Source organism: Rhipicephalus sanguineus, chromosome 2 (assembly GCF_013339695.2).
Source record: "Rhipicephalus sanguineus isolate Rsan-2018 chromosome 2, BIME_Rsan_1.4, whole genome shotgun sequence".
Classification (NCBI taxonomy): domain Eukaryota; kingdom Metazoa; phylum Arthropoda; class Arachnida; order Ixodida; family Ixodidae; genus Rhipicephalus; species Rhipicephalus sanguineus.
In genome coordinates this window covers 156,922,992-156,943,335 of record NC_051177.1, presented here as the reverse complement: position 1 = coordinate 156,943,335, position 20,344 = coordinate 156,922,992, and the positions used below count along the sequence as shown (strand labels likewise).

The following is a 20,344-nucleotide window of genomic DNA, read 5'->3' as shown; positions in this document are numbered from 1 at the left end:
AAAAATGCCCCATTTTTGTGGTGCTTCTCGATCAATCCTGAGGAGTGCGCTACGGAGTGCCGCGAGCTCCACGGCTGTCGAAGTTGTCCTTGCGTGACGTTCGAAACTGCATGTTTTGGGCTCTTGCTGGGAAGATCACACCTCCTGCAGATCCTCCAACAGTTGTCGAGCCATCCGTGTAAAGTTTGACATGATCTTTGTAATCTTCGTGCAGCATGGGTAGAGTCATCTGCTTGAAAGCTGGCGATGAGAGCTCCAACTTCTTGCGAATCCCCGGCACTGTCAAGCGTAGTTTTGATCGGTCCAAGCACCAAGGGGGTGTTACAATCCGTTCCGGAGGCGTGTAGGCTGTTGGAAGGCACTCTCGGTAAGTCAACATTGTTTTACAGAAGGAGGTACTCGGTCGATCTTCTGGAAGCGAAGCAAGATGGTGGGCAGGGGCGCGAGCAAGGTGCCTAATGTGAGTTCTAAGCACCTCCAATGTAATGCGCACCGTGGCCGGATGATATTTTGCAATTGCGATGGTTGCGGCTGTTGATGGGCAGCGTGGTAATCCAAGACAAACTCTGAGTGCCTGGCCTTGGGCGTTTTCGATCGTGCGTACACTGCTTTTCCAAGCGTTCGTCAGAACCGCAAGCTATACCGCAGGTACCCCAGAAACAGCGTTTTGTATAGCTTCAACATCGCGTGCACTGATGTGCCCCACGTGTTTGCCTCCGAGGAACTTGAAAAGTTGTGCGATGGCCGTTAGGAGCTTCTTTAGAGTTGCCACATGGGGACTCCAGCAGAGATTTCGATCAATCGTGACCCCCAAAATCCTGTGCGTCCTGGCGTAGCAGACATTGTGTCCATCGATGGCGATCGGATATGACGTCATTGCCTTCCGCGTGAACGCAATCAGCGCCGATTTCTCAGGAGAAATCTCGAGGCTTTGTTCTCTAAGCCACGCCGATACTGAATTTGCTGCTTTTTGGAGCCTTGCGCGTACCTGAGGGCGTGTTACGCCTGACGTCCAGGCACAACTATCATCTGCATATAGAGATATCTGCACGGAATCCGGTATGCGTTCCATGAGACCGATCAGAACCAGGCTGAATAGTATAGGGCTCAATACACCACCTAGAGGAACACCACGGTGTGTGTAATGCTCAGAAGTCGGCCCATCATCAGTTTGCACAAACAGTGATCTCATATGTAGGTAGCAACAGATCCAGCGGTACACTCGCCCACCCAAACCAACCGGGCGTCAAGTATGGCTTCGTGAGAAACATTCTCATATGCTCGTTTGCCATCTAAAGATAGCGCGACAGATAGCCGTCTACACATTTTCTGGTGCTGTACGTAGGTCACCAGGTCAATCACATTGTCAATGGAGCCACGAAGACGACGAAAACCGGCCATGGCGTCTTGATATACTCTGCAGCGTTCTAGGAACCACTCGAGTCTGGCAAGGATCACTTTCTCCATCAGCTTCACTACGCAGCTAGCCAGCGCTATTGGGCGGTATGACGTCAGCTCTAGAGGTGATTTTCTGGTTTGAGAAGTGGAACCAAACGGCTTGCTTTTCCATTCTCTCGGGACCGTTCGATCTCTCCAGGACCCATTGAACACGTCCAGCAAAGCGCTTCGTGCTCGATCACTGAGATTGCGTAATAGGCGGTATGATATGCCATCCGGTCCAGGCGACGACGATCGATTGCATAAAGCAAGAGCCGCATCCAGCTCTTCAATGAAAAAAGGCAGGTCCATGTGCGGGTCAAGCGAATGTGGCGTGTCATCAGCAGTAAGGGCTCCTGTGCAAGTTGACGGGCCTGCAATTTTCCTACAAAAATCTTGCGCTAGCTCGATATCCCTTCTACGTTGGAAAAGGGCCAAGGCTTTAAACGGAAAACGTTCTTCGGGAAAAATGCGTAGACCTCGCACGGTTCGCCATATTTGAGAAAGCGGCTTGCGAGAGTCTAGAGAATCGCAAAACTTCGCCCACCGTTGAAACTCCAGTTTGTCCATACGACGCTGGACCTTCTTTTGCATGCGCCTAGCTATCCGCAGATTTGAATGGATTTTGTGCGTCGATATCTGCGCTCCGCACGCCGACGAATCGCACGGAGCCGCTATAACTCCATATCCGTTTCTGAGGGCATTGTAGAACATGTGAGCGTGAGCATCGCACTCTGCGCTGCTTATTTAATCGCTTGCTCAATGCCAGAGGATAAGCCTTTTTCACAAGCGTGTTCAATATTAATTGTGAATGCTGACAGATCGATCCTCCGGACGGTTTGCGGCGGGTGGCCACTAGCAAAGCCTTTGATGGTGCCATAACTGGGGATGTGGTCGCTACCATGTGTCTCGATGTCTACAAAACCACTTAACGCTTGTGGCGAAGCGACGTGACACAAACGTCGTCCCAAGCAGCTGCTGTACGTTGATCCTCGTAGAAATGTAGGACTCCCACCATTAAGTAGAGACCGTTCATGAGCCGACACAAATGATGCCAGTCTCCGGCCCGTGGCATTGACTTCTGAACTTCCCCAGATTGGGTGGCGGGCGTTGAAGTCCCCTGTATATATCCACGTATTCGGGATGTTCGCAAGTATGTCGTCCAGTCTTTTTCGACCAAAACGGGCTGAGGGAGATAAGTAGGCACCTACTAATGTGAAGGTGAGGGTTTACTGCTTCACAGTCAAGCAAACATATTGGTTCTCGTCATGAGGCGACACAGGTTGAATGATGTATGTAATCTGCCGAGGAATGTACACAGTGACCTTGCTGCTTTCGTTGCGGGTTTGGGGCGGGATTGACTCGTAGCCGGATAGCCTGATCGGGTTTGATAATTTCGGTTCACATATTACGATGATGGGGAAACGGTTAGAAAACACGTACTGACGTAAATCAGAAATCCAGTGATCTATGTCACCTTGCGTTCCACTGGATGACTGATGCTTCTCTGACCTTTTTGCGGAACGATTGTTGATCTCCTGCCATGGCTCTACGTGAGGGAGGCGAGGACTGGGCTCAGCGCGTCCAACACCTGTAGCCCGCTTCGAGCGGTTGGAGTTCCCAGGCTTCTTAGTAGGTCTGCCATGACAGCAACGAGGGATCGCAACATCGGGATGACCTGTCGATCGACCCTTGACACATCCTCAACTGAAGTAGACTCGGTGGAAGGTGTAGGGCGGGGAGGCCTCGGAGGAGGCTCCTTCGCAGGCTGCGTACGCGGAAGCATAGGCCATCCATTCGCAGCTGTGAGCTTCTCCATTTCATTTCGCTTCGTGCTTACTACTCTACTCGTGCTCGAAGGAAAAGGGTTATGCGCAACACCCTGTCTTACATGCCTCCGTCGATGACTACGCCGACGCCGTACCCTTTCAGCAGCCGCTCTGTGTGTTGAATTGTCCCTAACCATTTGTTTTATAATGGTGATTTCCTTCTTAATCCACGGGCATTCCTTAGAGGCAGCGTCATGTGAACCATCACAGTTTCCGCACTTCAGACTCTTTGCCCGACATGCGTCTGCAGTGTGCGGCTCAGCGCATCGGGGGCATACTGTGGTGTTTGTACATACACCCTTGACGTGCCCAATTTTCATGCAGGTATGACACTGAAGTGGTTTAGGGACAAATGGCCGAACAGGATGTCGGAAGTGTCCAACCTTGACATGCGACGGAAGAGAATCTCCTTTGAACATTATCTTTACACAGCGGGTGTTTCCGAGGCGAAGTACATTCGCGATGACAACTACCTCGTTCGCTGGTTTTATAAGAATTTGGAGGTCCGAGTTCGCTATGGCCAAATCAATGTCGTAGATTACTCCCGCCACGCAGGCACCGTCCATTGGAATGACAGGTCGAACTTCGATGTCTCCCAAATCTGATATTTTGCGAAGCTTGTCTAAGGCGCTGGTAGTCGTCGTGTCCACAGTCAGAAGCAAAATATTTACTATAGAGGCGGCTTTTTGGAGCTGTCCTTCTATTTTACCAATGCTCTCTTTTGTCCAAATTGTAATGCCATCCGCATATATGGCATAGGCAACCCCTTCTACCTCTGTCAGCCTCCTTGGGAGGTACATCAATGCGATGGTAAAGAAGAGTGGCGAAAATACCGCTCCTTGAAGGATGTCTTGTGTGCCCGTCTGGTAGGCTTGGCTTTATATTCTTCGCCCTCCACCGGACGGAGGGCTGCACAATTTTTGAGGAAATCTTTAATGTAAGAGACTGTTCTTGCTCCATAGTTGGTTATACTTAAGTTAGACAGAATTGTAATATGGTTCACATTGTCAAAAGACGCTTTAAGTTCAAGAGCCAGAATCGCCTTGTCATTTCGCGTCATGAAAGTAGGTCTGATAATGACTCAGTTGATGTAGAATGTCCTGGGCAGCCATGTGAGATCGAAAGCCAAGAATGGTATCCGCGAAAGTTCTGTTTCGTTCGACAAAGCCTATACACTTACCAGCCATGAACCACTCCCTCATTGAATGTAACAGAAAAAACCACTCATTCATTCAGATGCGTAGGCAAGATAATACATCCTGTAGACTGGCTTCTTTTTGTAATCATCCGCTTTCTGACATGCTGGAAATCGCGAATGACGTTCCATCTGCTACCGCCGTAGATATTAACGTCACTTATGCAAATGGGACATTTTTAAAAAGACCATTTTTGATTCTCTCGCCAAATGATCAAGGAGGTTCACTTGAGGCCGCGATTGCTTTGGCTCTCAAAAACTTGATTTCCGACGCTTTCATAATAAAGTGCGAGACGTAGAATTCAACGCATGCAACCTAAAATGCACCGAAGCCTGCGGCAGTAAACTGCGATAAACACAATGCTGACTTTTGCAATGCGTCGCGTATTCCCTTGAACAAGCAATAAGCCTATTTTAAAAACGAAAAGTTTGTATTTTAGAACACGTGCAATACCTGCAAACTTCATAATCTCATCTACCCACCCAATTTTCTGTCTCCCCCTCACGCGTTTGCCATCTCTTGGAATCCAGTCAGTTACCCTTAATGACTCATCATCACTGAACCCTTATTACCAATGTCCCACTCTATGTAACAATTGCAAAAACTATCAGTTAGGTGCTCTACATATGCTCACATGTTTGAAAAGTCATTTGATGTGTTGTATGCAAACACGACTGCGCAAGCTTTACGATAAAATCAATTTGAACCCAACGTGTTCGGGTTTCACCGTGTATTCGTCGCGCACATGTTTTTGTTTACCACAGTTCTCTTGCCATTGCGTGGTTGTGTCACCAGTTGAAAATCTACCTACTTCGTCCTGGATGCTAGAGTCTAAAGAGTTATTTCATGCAACCCGCATGTACCAAAGTACAAATATCCAGAACGCTAAATTGCAATATTCATCAATAATTGCTCCAATCATTCCTTCAAGCTTCATACTGATCTATATTGCGTGCATTTTTCCTGTACATTCCAGCGCTCGGTTCCGTCAATGTGCACACAGCAGACAATTCATGTTGCAAAATATATATTTAAAAATTAAATACATTCTCTTGTTTTGCGTAGGTTGTCTACCATCCACTTAAGAGCTAACGCGATGAAGTACGCCGTGCTGGTGCTGCTGTCAATGATCATTGTGACAGGATCGCAGACTGTGGACAATTGTGAAAGGACGACATCTTCTGGTTGGAAATGGTGAATAAAATAGCCGCTAGAGGGCTTTATGTTTTTTTCTTCGAAGTGCATGAACTGTTGTGAGTGTTAACGGAATGTAATGTAAAGTGGCACAACTGTTATTTTTTTCGTACTGCGATACTAAGAACGGTTTAATTTCCAGGCACCTTTGCGTGAGTGTTGAAGACAAAATTCTGCCCATTACTTATCTCTGAAAAGTTCAGTTCCAGCAGGTAAATCGAATCGTTGTTGTGACGCTGTAGCCTTCAGCAATCAAGTCGTCAAATAAAATTGTCACTCTCTATTGCACGAACTTCTGCCTACCAGAGCAAGTAGCAGTCATAGCACGATCATAAGGGCTAGATCAGTCGTCGGTCGTTCGCAAAATTTGCACAAGTCATGGTGCATACTAAAATATTCAACAACGTTCGCGTAAGTTTCACCACATTTCGCATCCTTCACGGACTCTGTTCAACACACGAGACAGCATTCAAATATGTTGCGATGCAGTTAGTTGCGACATGCGCCAATGTTTTAGTGTGGGAAACTCTGTCACAATAAAAGAAGAATCTGGCGTGTCTGTATTACCAAGTGTGACATTCTGAACGATGAAGTATCATTTTAGATCCACCCATTGGGCTTCTACGTTATTGTGCATCTGTAATTCAGTGTTGGGGCGTACAAATAATACAACATTATCTTGGAAAAATAGGAATCTGATTTCACACCTCGTCCGGGGAGACAGTAGCATAATTTTCGAAATGGGTGTTGTGCAGGGCTCATTGCATAATATGAGCGATACAAGGAGACCGAAGGGCTATCCTTATTCAGTAAACGGTGACTTTTAAGCCCCGCGCAGTGACGATGTGTCAGTTCGTAATGTCCTACAAACTTTCGAAATTTTTTGCAACAAATAAATGTTCATTTGCATTTCTATGCATCTAACTTACACTGCCATTATCGTGACGTGTTGCGTAAATATATCGATGAAACATTGACGCAATGCCATACAGGAAGCAAAATTATGTACGAGATTTCTGCAGCCGCCAAATGATAGCGTTCAAGGCAGCAGCTATTATTGCGATAGCAATTATATGGAGCCTCGGCTGGATTTTGCCGTCGCCGTCGCCGCCGTCATTTACCATATATAATATATATATATATATATATATATATATATATATATATATATATATATTATATATATCAAACTCCCAAAGAAAAATAATTCAGCAAAATGCTTCCGAAGCGCGGCACGGAACTAGCGAACTCTCGTTCCGCAGCGCGTGGCGCTAACTACTACGCCAGGACGCGCGGATCCTTCAGGCAGCTAACGGCGAGCGTTATATACACACCCTTTACCGCTGGGAGGACTCAAAGGCGTCATGCGCTTATAAGCGTTTCTTCATTACCAGCGAAATGGCGCGATGAGCACGACGGGTGGATTTAAAAGTTGTCGGCGAGCGCTCGCTTCTTCTTATATTTGCGCAAGGAGGACCTTGCCCTTTCGCTGTCTGCTCGCGCGGTTTTCTCGTGGTGAGGTGAAGAGGGATGTTTCGAGCTTTCACCGTGATCTCCGCGCTCATGTTACGGAGCGTAGGAAAGTTACTCGAGCTTAAGGGACGCCGCTAAACGAACAAACAGAAGATGAGCGCGAACTATCAAGTGTCATAGCTAGTTTCCTTCGCTGCTTCGGCCGCCTTTGCAATAGGAGCGCTGTTCAAACTGAGAGTATCCATTGGCGAGCCTCACTTCGTATAGCATTAGTTTCTTGCTATCGCATTCATTATTTCGCCCTTACGGCGAAACTGTGCCTTTTTTAGTTGTATGTTACCTGTAAAGTTGTCGACTCAAAGCCCATTTTTTTCATGTCTAAGTATAAATAATATATCAGTATACCTGGCCAACTTTTAGCTTTTCTTGAATCGCTACGTGCCAATTTTAGGTTATGCTTTGTAACACAATAGTGTTACAGGACACAGAATCAGAACCCAGAAGAGGAGAGAGACAGCAACAGCGCCAGAGTTCAATTAAATTTTGTTACAGACAAAAAGCGACTTTTTATACTTATGGAGTAGACACTACTACTAGGGCGTAAGAATAGGTAATCAGCCAGGCGTAATCAGCCGGGCAGTACCTAATCAAGAGCAGCTAAACCACACGTTCACAGCGCTCACATGAAATCTCTTAGATATCCTGGTCGCCTAACAGGCGACGCATACAGATTAGCTCTGAGAAATTGTAGTTTTTTTTCCTAGCGTGACAGAAGGGGAACCTACGTAGTAATCTATACTACGTATAAAAATAAAAAAAATGAAATAAAAATCTGTGTTATTGTCTACAGAACAGGCTTCAAAAATCTCGCTTTCCCTTTGCGTCCCAAATTTGCGCAGCACACTTATTTTAATGAAAATGCCGCAGTATGATGTGAGCGAATTGATCTGGCCTGATATTGAGGTCACACTGATGCTGTGTTCTAGCAAGCGCTCTTTAGGGCAGTGGTCAAACTGGCCAGTGTAGAACTTCCTATAGGCGGATACAAGTACTAATCTTACATTGCACGAGTAGTTGTTTGCGTTGCCCAGTGCAGACAGGGCCGTTCTTGTTCGCATTAGAATTGCGATACATTCGTCCCAACAGTACTCCGCATCTGTCTCTAAGTCGTTTTAGTTGATGTTAAATTCGATGCCAGTAGGGTGCTACTACTGGTCGCTTTGGCGAGCACGCATTTTGCCGCCGTTAAATATCCGCCGTACCTGTACCCGCGCCGTCCCCCATTATCACCTACGCGGGCTCGTCCCGTCACTCCAGGAGAACAAAATTATTAGTCGCTGTACGAAAGGTTAGGACTTTGGGACAGTTGAAGTGTAAGTCCTCAGCGCAACCCGTTCAGCATGATAGGAGTGTTTGTGGACTTTGTCCGTGCATCTGCCCTTGTGTACACAGAAGCCGCTGTAGGTGTTATGGACGCAAAACTTTGCCGCTTACTTCAGAAAGTCATGATGTCCCTTTCGAGAATGTCCATCTGCACAACCAATTCCCAGCATATTTACCCCTTAGCGTCTTGCACTGCTCGTCTTGACACTGACGGTGTTATGTGCGCCATCGACTTAATCATCATTTTCTTCTGCTCTCACGATGCTATCTTCGGTTGGGCCTATCTCTGGCGCTACAATCGTGCACGAGACGAAATACAACTCTTTCCACTGTTAGATTTCACGAAAACCGACGCTCCGTCGCATTCCAGGAAATTGATCGTCAAAACCGACACCCTTGTTCCTGCTAGGCCGCCAAGGTTAGCCACCTGATCGTATATACGGAAAGCCTCGATCACTTCCCTTGTAGGATGTTGTCACTGGCGAAAAAGAGTCATTGTGACCTGAGAAATACGTTCACATCTAGCTTTCCGGCAATGAGCGGCAACAGAAAGTGGCCTCGCTTCTCAAAATGAGTGTTCATCTTCACTAAGTCGAACATTTATGTATCTTGATCTTAGGCCGAAGTACGTTTGCGACATGATAGCGGTGTGCAGCACAATACGGCTTCGTTGCAGTCAACAAACATGCATGTGAGCTTGGAAACCACAATCTGCATAATCACCAACAGGACGTTTCGCATCTTTATTCAGGGCCTTTCGTACCTTTATGCATATACCCGCTGAGCTTATGAGGTGAAAAACACAATGAAATCGGCCGCTACACCTTGGCAACGTTCATTAAGCCTTGCGGGAATGTGTCTGTTCAGCATATCTCTCTAATTACAATGATTACTCCTTGCCACATACACACAGCATCCTTGCAAGGAAAGTGATTGAGGCTTCCCATATCGAACAGATACCTGAAGAGTGTGTTAGTCCGGCGCCCATCGCCCTGAGTTATGTTGAATGTAAGCAACAGCACGTGCCAAATGTGATAACCAAGATACGGCGCCAGCGTTCATCTGCAACGTCCCTGTTGGCATGCCTTTCTGTTTTCTGATAATGTTGCGATGCGCACTTTTATGTACTAATGCTTTCCTATTAAAAAAAGCATAGTTATCAGTCATGCGAATGTCTTGCACACTTCATACTTGGTCCTCGTCTCTGTGAGCGTTGCACCAGCTAAAAGGTGATATTATTAGGAGACGTATTTAGCATTGTCTCTCAAGGACTTGTGTTTCATGGTTTGCTTGGTTTTGCGCAAGGTTGCCATCCGCGTTTTCAATCGGGCTAGTTCCCCATAAACGGAGACGCGAGTTGATTGTGGTCGGACATTTGTGAAAGAAACGCAAGCGGCTTCGACTTAGACACACACATTTTTTTTCGCAAAACAAGGGCCGAAACGCCAATAAGAATTGTGTTTAGCTTACGATGCCTGCGTAGCTGCAACATTCCAAGGGGATTACTACTTCATTATCTGGGTATCCTACTCTAGAAGTGTCGAATGCGTAATCCCTTACCTTAGCGTGCTTCATACCTCCTGTTTTCGCCACCTTACTACGTAGGGCTCCGTGTTTTTGGATAAATCTGAAAAAAAAAATTGATAAACATTCACTTGTAAAATTTTTGTCAAATCGGATTTATCCGATAAAATCTGCTTTCAACGACCAATAACCCTGACCTGTTGTTTAACGAAAGGGAATGTTCTAAGTGGTCATTAATACATCGTCCTGATTGGCTGGCATGGATATTACCGCGCGTCAACAGTATCCCGTAGACCGCACCCATTGCGCATTTGACAAAGGGCTTGTCGCTCACGGAGCGAGAGACGTCAACATATGCAGGGCCCCCGGGAGTGCGAGACAACATCTTAATGTATCGTCTTCTGGCGTCACTCCATGGGGCCCGCCAGACGACATCGAATATGCGGACTTCGTAAATCATGCTTGCGTATGTTCCAACAACCTTTAGGCTGCAATACGCTCAAACTTGGGGGTTTTGTATTCATCTGTTTGTGCTTGTGTCTATATGTGATTGTGCGTCGAAATCTGTTTTCGTGTTCCGATATCATTTCATCTAAAGTATTGAAGTATTGAGAATAATGCAAAACTTGACTCCAAATTTCTGAGAATAGGAAACTTACGAAAAATAAACTGTGATAAACGCCGAATTTTCGCAAGAAAATCAACTCCGACAACAGGGAGCTCTACTTATACTTTATACGGCCTGTTGACATGTCGTGTTTGTTGAAACTAAATTTGCAGCCATCATGCAGCGTACCCTGTTCTTAAGCGCCCCGCACTTCATGGAACCAAAAGTGTGCACTCGATCGTCATTATTTTTGTTCACTTTGCTCCACATGCTTCGCTACACAAGCTCTTCCATTTTCTCCTTTTGCAATGCAGTGCGCACCGCTAGTGCTGTGACTGAAAATATGTGTTTTATATTAAATAGTCACATGTATTCGTTGAACTTATTGCTTTAGCCATAATTCTTATCTCGCTGCCACTGATTTCAATAAGTAGCCTTCATTACCCTCCTTAAACCTTCGCAGGCATGTGCACTGAAGGACCATTGCCCATTTCACCGGGCCAAACCATGCAGCTGCCGGTGCCCATGTGCAAACGTTACATGTCATGACCACATGAGGCGAGTCACAGTTACATGGTAAGCCACTCATTTAAATGATCAATGAGAATTTCAAATAATGCAAGAATAAAATGATCAGTGCCTATTGAACTGCATTTTAGTTTTACCTAGCACAAGTAAATATTTATAATAGTTGGCAATAAGTTAGGCCAATAGATCTTTTTCGTCCTCTATTCTGACACCCTGCATCGTCGTGTCAAGTTTTTTATATCGTGTATTTCAATTGGGGCATCAATGCATTTCAGCACAATTTTGCAGTTGTTTTTGACGGGAATTCCAAAGGTACATGTACGGATCACTAGTACACTACTGTAAATCTCGTCGGCAAGACGCATGTAGCTCCTTTAAGTCTATAAAATTGATTTAAATTTGCTTCCCGCAGCGGCCCACGAAAAAAAATGACATCTGGACCCCAATAAAGTTTGCATCATCATCATCATCATCATCATCTAGAACGTGTTTCAGTGTACCACACTTTCAGGCAGATTGAAGGCCATAGTCACGTCAACTATCCAGAATGATAACTCCCCTCAGCGAGAAAGGCCACCCCGGAGGCCACAACCAGACGGATGTATATAAGCTCGCGTGGAACGCCAAATATTCTTTTTGTGAATATCCACAGCGTATGTGGTTGGCAGCATTACCAAAAGTGAAAGGCATAGGTCCATTACAGGATGACAGGTGGGATCTGCTTTCCTGTGAGCCGGAACACTGGATCGGTGACTCCAATGAACTCAAATACACCACAGATAAAGCGTAGTAAAACATTGAAATTTTATTGGTACACCAACGTGCGAACGCCGAATCGACATCGACTATTCCACACACTTTTTAGTGTACCTTTCTTACCCACACATCAACCAGACGTGTTCTTATACATTATGCATCCATGGTCCATCTGCACTAGCAGAGACGCGGCCTGTGATGACCTCGCCACACTTGCCCAACGAATCGCTCTGTCCCCTCGTCGACATGCAACACCCATCGAGCGTGGTCCTCTAACGGACCCCGCGCAGGCTGTTCGCGTACTCCTTCATGTTGACCGTTCTGTGGCCGTTGTAGAGTTGAATGCAGCGCGCATGCGCAAGCTTTACAAAGGAGAGGAAGAAGTCGCTCACTGGCCGCCGCAAGCAAGCGGTTCGAACCCTGTACATATCGATTTTAGTTGCTCTTTCTCGTGCTGTTCTTAAATAAATTGTATTCAGGAAAACCGATCATTGCATATTTGAGATTATCAGCGGAGGGTTGAATTCGTGACCACGGCGTTTGCATTTCGATGGGGCCGGATTACTAGAACACCCGGGAACATAGATTTAAGGCCGAACCATTAGGGAGTTTTTGCCGGCGTTTTCCCGGCGTTTCGTACGCCGGCGTCCCTCGACGTCGACGCTACCGGCGACGGTGGCCGAAACGTCCAACGGTCCAGACATCACGGGTGGCAGCGTCGACGCCGGAAGCAGTTCGATGGACGCAGAACCAATCAGCGTGCGGCTGACAGCGACTTCCGCTACGTAACGGCGTCGTCGCTGCTGCCAAAATGGCTGTCGCCCGCCTCGAATCTAATAAGTCATCGCCGTGCGCTGTGTGGCCCTTAAGTTCTCAACTGATGCTTGTATTTGACTTAGTTTATTCCCTAGAAGCTTCGACAGCAAAGCGCTCGTGATATCTTTGAACTTTTTCCGAGAGCCGTACTCAAGTTCATCTGTAGGCTTAGCGGGAATGAGTGTATTGGCCGAATACGTGGCCTCAAAGATATACGGCAGCTTCAAGCTCAGAGGCCATATATTACAAGTTTGTGCTTCTTCTTAATGCCAATAGCTGGCGCTACAAGTCAAATAAAAAACAGACTTTTCGGTGGCGTTGTGTCACTGACTCGTTTTGTGCACCATAGAACTGCTAATGAGACATAAAAGCTATAATCAGGAATATATCTTGTTGGTCCATTGACGGAAACTGTACACTGCTTTACGAGGTATCAGGTTCATTCCCTCTCGTCACACTGTGTGACGCTGAGCTAACGCTCTTCATATGGTTTGCTGCCCTCTCTGACGGCGGTGATGCGACGACGCCGAGGGACGCAACGCCAGGAAACGCCGGCAAAAAGCTCTATATGATTCGGGCTTTAGGTAGATCCTAAAGAACATCTGGAGACATCAGTTATTCTGCAGTTCCCCCACCACAACGTGCCACGTTACTATGTGACGCTTTTGACAAGCAATATCACAGTAATAATCCTCATTTTGTTGTAATAACTGGAAAATGATTATATAAAGTTTTGTGAAGTCTGCTCGGCAAGGGAAAATATGTTTAGAATATATTTGGTGCATATGGTGCACAGCATTATTAAACATAGCGTGTGAACAAATCCAATGCCGCAATAAAGAAAAACCGAACATCACAAAATATAGCAGTATAGGGCTTGAACGTCTTCGCTCAATACGAATGTTGCGAGACTAACGATCCTGTAAGCTGCTACGTAGACATTTAGGCAGCCAATTCTATATTTATACGTTCACACAAGAGATGTAACCTTTTTGCATAAGTTCCTTTGCATAGTGCATAAACATTTTGCATTTTGCCTCTCCATGTTTATCCTGGATTGCATGTATGCACTGTGTTCGCGTAAACAGCTTTAACTGCACAATGGAATCATTTATACGCCTCGATTTCTTTCATACTTTACCCCTGCAGATGCCTAAAACGTTTGCGGTCACTTAGAGTCGTGCAAACAGTGCAAAGTAAACATTAGACGACTTCGAACGTTTTTTTTTTCTTTATCCGAGTACGAATTCTTTAACATAGGTTACAGGCGATTCGTGGACGAGATACGATATGGTCATGCTTCATAGATCGGTATTAGATATGCCCTAAGGTAGCAGATGTCACTTGGCGATGAAGGTGCGCTCGACATTTGCCGCGTTTTGAACGTCTCCCGTGTTTTGTAGAACAAGCCGACAAGTGATGGAAGGAAAGCTAGTGCTAGACAAGACACGAAATATGGGTGGGTTGAACACCATGCAATTTTCTTTTCATTTTAACACGAAAGTGTTTCATTCAGGGTTCCACCATGATTTCAGTGGCATCATTTCCATCACGGATGGGCCGTATAAGGTGCACACGAACAGATACTAAAGAAAACAAAAGAAAATGTTCTGTTGACCTGAGAGCCGAAGCCCCGACATTTTGGTCCCCGACGATGGGAGCCGGGCGCTTTACCGACTGCGCCCCCGACACTCATGTATGCGTCCTTTTAAACGCGCCTTATATCATTCACATCTTCTCCCATTCAAGAAAAGGGAAATGGACAACCACCCGTTTGTAGCTCGAAGCCACAAGGACCCCTTTCCTTGTGGCTTCGTCCTACGAACGGGTGGCTGTCTATTTTCCCTATCTTAACCCTTTCGCCACCTTGCGGGATTCTGCAGAACTGATCTGCAATACTTCTCTCTTTCACATTGACCGCGCTGGCGTGGGGCGGTGTCGCCGTCTGGGAGAGATGAAATGAAGTACTGAATCATCACACAAACGTGCGCCAACAGGCCGCGCGCTTCGGCACTCTCAGTGCTAGGGCGCCTCGATGCCAGCGTTCCTTCAACGAAGGAACGCTGGCATCGAGGTACCATACTCAGCGCAGTGGAGGCTGGCTCCTCAATTTCCACTTAATTTCACTTTAATATAGATTTAGTGAGTGCTTTGTTGGCGTGAGACACGCCAGCGGGCAGCGGGGCGCCTTTGCTCGTTTACGGCTCAAGCGGCGAGCTCTGCCTATCTGTTCATAAAGCGCTGTGGGTTAGTGTATGCATTAGCAGATGTGTAGGTTACCCAATTACTGGAGAGCGCACACCTTCCCGTTTGTGCCGTCAGATAATGGCGCTTCGAATCAGTGGATATCGGCTACCAGTGCTCATTACGTGTTTGTTCATGTCATCACTGCGCGGAATCACCGTACGCTGTGTCCCGTTTTATGTTAACTGCATAAGCTATTAGAAATGTTTATTCTTTACCCTTGACGTTAGTCGTCGCGATGGAGAGGTGCCACCTGGCGTCAACGTAGGTGTGTCCAGATCAAACGGTGCTTTACCGCTAAACACCAGCAGACAATGTGCAAGCTCTCATTTATCAGCGTACAATGAACAACGGACTGCTTTTGCAAAAACAGATTTCACTTTTGTGTTTTACTGATTTCTATGACGGAGGGATCAACCATATTTTATAACCTTTAGTTAAGCACAGCCTACTGCTTTGAATGCGATATTTCTGGGCGGTAAACTACTGCAAAACGCTGCAGAGAAAGCCAATGACGTCAACGGGAGAATGTCGCGAAATCAATGCATTGGTGTAGCGAGAGACACGCCAGCGGAATGTGGAACGCCTTGCCGCGTTCATGGCTCAAGCAACGAACTCTGCCTCTCGCGTTCCTGAAGCGCTGCATTATATATACATGAGTGCAGGTGTAGGTAACTCCATTACTGAGGAACGCACACCTTTGCGTTTCTCTCATCAAATGACGTCGCATTCAATGAGTTCATGTTGAGTACCATCGAGTTGATGACACCTTTGCGCGGGATTTACCATATGCTTTGTCTCGGTGTATGGTAACTACTTCAGCTACCACGGGCCACACAGGTGGAGGCAAAACTACATGAACTACAACGAAGTACTTCACTGGCAGTACTTCAGCCACCACGAAGCACAAGGACTACACAGATGGAGGCAAAATGCAAGTATTGCGCCTCCACACATGTGGCCCATGTGCTTAGATTTAGCTACAAGTGAAAGATCTCGGAGCCCTCCACAACAGCGTATCTCATAAGCATACGGTGGTTTTCGTGCTTAAGCTTCCAACAATTATTATTACCGAGAGGCGCTTCTCCGGCCTGATCTACTTCTAGATTGCTCCGTTGTAAAAGGCATGCAGGCACGCTCATTGCTACAATGTAAAATGTCTGGCGCCGAACTTTCATAACTTGCGAGCATTGCCTTGCCTAAAGGCACGCATCGAAGTCATCAGCGTAGCTGCCGATGTATTTGCAAAAATACCCGAGAAAAGACGAGAACAAAAACATGGTTGATCCCTCCGTCATAGGAATCGGAATAATACGAAAGTAAAGCGTGCCCTTACAGAAGTAACGGAATGTTTACTGTAGATTGATATAACAGAGTTTGCACAATGTATATTGACGTCTGGCAGCTGTAGCACCAATTAACGTGGATGTGCCCACTTTGACGATTGGTGGTACACCTCCATCCCGACGACTAACGTCCATGTTAAATGATTAAACAAACCCTTGTGGTAGCTGTAGTAGTTAACGGTGAAAGCGTAATCAGAGGACTAGGTGTGATAGCCAGAAGAGCGTCGCATATTGGACGCAGAACTTGGTCGCCATACCGCGGCATGTAAATGTGATTGAACACCACGGCCGCACTAGTGGGAAACGCAAAGCGCGTCGTGCCGCCCCGGTAGCCTGGCCGCGATTTTTCTAGGGGCGAGTGCGCGAGCGGGGAACGTGGTGTTGCAGCCAGGTGAGGCAGGTGTGCGTCGCAGGGCTATGAGCGAGGCCGACGCTTTTACTACGTTTGTCTAAGGTCGCCACCTCGCGGTGTGTTAATGCATTGACAAAGAACTTCTATTGAGAACGCTCCGAATGGGATGGACGTGTAAGGCATTGCAGATGCTAATCGTGGAGGCCACAGTAATGACTAGTTACTTTACCGCTCCCAGAGGGCAACACCACCCCGCCGACCGGGAGAGTGCCAGATATAAAAGGCGCGTTTGTAAAGGCACTAGAGTCTGTGACTGTGGCGCACTGGATAGCGTGCCCGGCATCTGTTGTTGCGGACCGATCGGTCTTGTGTTCGATGCCCGTTGACGGAACTTTCTTTCTTAGCCACCTGATCGTGTACACTTTTTCAACATCCTTTCCGTGACGGAAATACGTCACTGAAGTCTTGGTGGGCCCAGGCATAAAACACTTTCGTGTTAAAAATGCAAACACATTCATTGTGAGTACAAAGACTACCTGCACGACTGCAGAATAAGTGATAAAACAATCTCGCGTAGTTGTGACGGCGATGAAGCTTGAAACGGTAAAGATGAAGTACTTTTTTGGGTGAACCTGTGTTCATAAAAAGGAGCACTCACTGTACAAGCGAGTAACACTCGCAGTAAAATGCGGCAAGGATGCTAGTCGGTAATGAAATATGTGATCGTTGGTAAAGCACACCGGGTTTTCGAGAACATGAAAAATTAGCTCGACTACTGGCGTTGTGCGTGCAATCCCATCAGAACAGTATAAAACAATTGTGAGGCTTTCATACATTCCGGCGTAGCCCGCACCAATCGTGATCACATGTGTAGATGTACGGTCTCATGAAGATAAGAAAAGAAGCGTTATGGCAATACCATTGAGTCTCGCTGTATGCAATAATAATAATAATAATAATAATAATAATAATAATAATAATAATAATAATAATAATAATAATAGTAATAATTGTTTGGGTTTAACGTCCCGCCACCACAATGTGATTATGAGGGGCGCCATAGTGAAGGGTTCCGGAAATTTCGACCACCTGGGATAATTTACCGTTCACCAAAATAAAGTAAATGAGCACGAAGAATTTTCGCCTCCAACGAAAATGCGGTCGCCGCGGCCGGGAATGGTTCCCGCGACCTTCGGGTGAGCTCCGTTAAGTGGTCAGCTGTGGAGCACCATAACCACTTGACCACCTTGGCGGGTCTAGCTATATATGAAGTATTATCATGTTAGTATTGAATTCGAGAACATCTAGCGTACGGGATATAGTTGTTCATTCTTTGTGTTTCTATATGATTATTTGCTTTTCGTTTTCATAGTTGCTTTCTCTTGCATCTCTTCTATTTGTTCGCAGTAAATGCTTCAGCGCAAAGCAGGACGAACTACAAATAATAAAACAGCCAATCACAGCGCCAGTGCTTGTCTCTTCTGTTATTTGTGGTCAGTTCTGCTTTGCGCTGAAGTTTTTACCTTGAATGCTATGTACATACCAACCACGCCCAATAGATTTTTTATTGATATTTTTGTGTTTGTGTTCGTTTAAAACTGTACTGTTTTGTCATGAAGTCTTGGCCGAAAGAGTCTGTAGGTTTTATAAGGACGTTTATGACCTTCCAGTAATTATGTGTTAAATTTTGGAGCAGTGACTTGTCACAATAGTAAATAGCATTACTTAAAAAACTTCGCTATAAGGTGGCAGAGAATCTTCAGCATTTTTCGCCTACATGGACATTAAAAATGCACTATTCAAGAAAGGACGAATTGATGAATGATCTTGACATAATTTGTACTGTCTCGGGAAGGTAACGTAATTCGCGCGTTGTCTTAATTCAGACATTTATAACACCAGTTGGTGCAACTCTTCCACCTGAAACACTTGCTGTTCACTCTTCCAAGCCCGTGCTCATGCACTGTTCACGCATGCACTCAGCTCCGCATGTCGCACTTATATGCGGTCGACGTTTCGCTAGGTGTAAGCTTAGCAAACGCTTAGCAAACCCAAAACCAAAATTGTTTCCTCTCACATATCATGCATAAAATTCACTGCAGAACTGCGTCATGCGAACTGCTAGCTATATGTGGGTTTCAGTAGCACTCACGCATAAGGTGAAATTCTTAGCCTCAAACACTGATGATTCTCTGTTTTGAATCACTCACATCGAAAAGGTCGGATTGCGACACGCGGAGCTGGAGCGCACCTGTGAGCCTGCATGCACAGGAGCTTCGAGGAAGTCACCAACACGTGTCCCCGATGGAACAGAACGGCAAGAAATGCTCTAAAATTGCGGCTCGAGAAAGGAAGTGAATCACAGGACAGCTGTGAATGTATTAAGCTTGAGGCTTAAGTTCGCCCCTTGCTAAGCAACCGACACCAGAAGTTCGTGTTCGTGAACATTGCATCAGCTCTACATGTAATTTTGTATTACACTTTCTTCCAAAATGTTATTGCTTCTTGTGACAATGAACGGCTCAAAAAGAGTAATAAATATTTACTGAAATCATTAAGTCGCCTTCTCATGACTAATAATTTAGTAATATGCCAGTATACAGAATAGGACAAACTGATTTCGCTTTTTCAATGCATGTTGTTCAGTTACGCCCACGTTTTATTGCCACAGCAATTATAACCACACTCTCGACGGTTTTTTGCCGCCACTATCGCCATCATGTCCCGTGCATGTATATACCTATATATGCACGGGACATGATGTATATAGAAATAAATGCCACAAATAAACATTATTCCGAAGAAAAAAATGCTGAAGCATTCAACCGGGAATTCGAACCTGCGACCCCTCGCTCCACAGCGCAATGCCTTAGTTCCGTCATGCGTGATTCGTTCTACAGGATACTACCGGTTGAACACAAACGGACGTGGCGTTGGGTGAAAGGCACGGTACGCTACATGTGGCGAAATTTAAATTATTGGAGACGCGGGCCATGCTGCATCGTTGCCCCCGCTGCGTTTTCGTCGTATCGCTGGCGACCCACGCTAGTTTTCCATTTTGGGGTTGTAGCGCCGTATAACTCGTGTCGAGTCGGCCAGGGAAAAGGAATAGCGCCCCGTGGCTCGTGGCTGTGCGAGCTAGTGGAAACGCTTTGGCTCTTGTAGGAATATGCCACAAGAGTGAAGAAACGACACGGCTCAAACAGAATCACGGCATATATCCTACACCATGACCAGAATCCTGAGGCTAGAATTACAGCGCAAACGCACAAGACACCCACGAAGAAAAGGAACGTGCGACACAAGCGCTGACTAACTAACAACTGCTTTATTATTTCATACAGAAGTGCATATACATATATACCCAAGGCAACCTTGCCAGACATGCGTACGCAACAATAGCTGTAAGCCAAAACGTTTAACAAGGATGATAGCGTATTAGAAGAAAACATGAAATCATTCAAATTGGTAGAGAGACAAATAGGTTAAGAACAAGTAAGATGGACAAAGAAGTAAATTTGCGCTCTAATTTTAGCCTCAGGAATGCGTACCACCTAGGCCCAAATTAGGTTTTATTTTAGTGACCAGAATCGACGTCCGCCGGGAACGCGAGCCGTGGCTTCACGTGCCACTGCCAAGCGCCGCCTTATTTTCTTTTC

At 46.0% G+C, this 20,344-nt stretch overlaps 1 long non-coding RNA gene across 1 annotated transcript; it reads left to right on the top strand.

Moving 5' to 3' along the window:
* The first annotated feature begins 5,532 nt into the window (after positions 1-5,532).
* LOC119381342 (uncharacterized) lies at positions 5,533-19,225 on the top strand. Its single transcript, XR_005181388.2, has 3 exons — positions 5,533-5,656; positions 11,107-11,219; positions 18,905-19,225. It is a non-coding gene; the product is annotated as an uncharacterized LOC119381342 (long non-coding RNA).
* Positions 19,226-20,344: the final 1,119 nt, after the last annotated feature.